Raw genomic sequence first — 751 nt, 5'->3', positions numbered from 1 at the left:
GTGGGCCCGAGCCGGGCCGTTTGACACCACTATCTAGTGGAAATGAGAGTGTTAGCTATGCATATAGTGAGGATCCTGTAGGGTATTAAAATGCATCTGATGTACCTGTGGCTACATGTGGGACCAAATTGAGTGGTCTACTTGTACTTGCACTTAATACACATAAGGATTTCCAACACTTTTTGGCTATGATAAGCGCATCTGCAATGTATGCCCAGGTGCAGGCCAAGAGGGACGGGTATTTGGCCGCAACTGTCACACCCTAGCTCGTGGTAATCACCGTGTTGCCTTGAAAATGGTAACGTCAATGTACACCTCACCCTGAGACACATAAGGCAAAATATCTAGTAAAACTCCAATACAAGAATATATATATATATATATATCATTCAAAAAAACAACACAAACAAACATAAAGTCAACTAGAATATAGTAGTTCGATAGTGTTGAAAATAGTGTGAGAAATACAAATGTTAACCACTAATTATACATTAGTGGATCCACTTAAAACAAGTTTGAATACAAGAACAAAGTCCACCTTAAAAACAAACTCTAGTAAAAAGATAATATAGATGGAGCTAAGCATAGGCCACTAATGCGCAACAACTCTAACAATCACCACCTGAATAAAAAATGAGAATAGAGTGGGTGAGTAACATAGTTACTCAGTGAGTGGTTAAAACAGTTTCTTACTATTTACAAAAGAGATTAAACTTCTTTCCATAACACTTTTCCATAAATAGTATCATAA

This window comes from Dioscorea cayenensis, chromosome 8 (genome assembly GCF_009730915.1).
Source record: "Dioscorea cayenensis subsp. rotundata cultivar TDr96_F1 chromosome 8, TDr96_F1_v2_PseudoChromosome.rev07_lg8_w22 25.fasta, whole genome shotgun sequence".
NCBI classification, from domain to species: Eukaryota; Viridiplantae; Streptophyta; class Magnoliopsida; order Dioscoreales; family Dioscoreaceae; genus Dioscorea; species Dioscorea cayenensis.
This window is presented reverse-complemented; position numbering follows the sequence as displayed.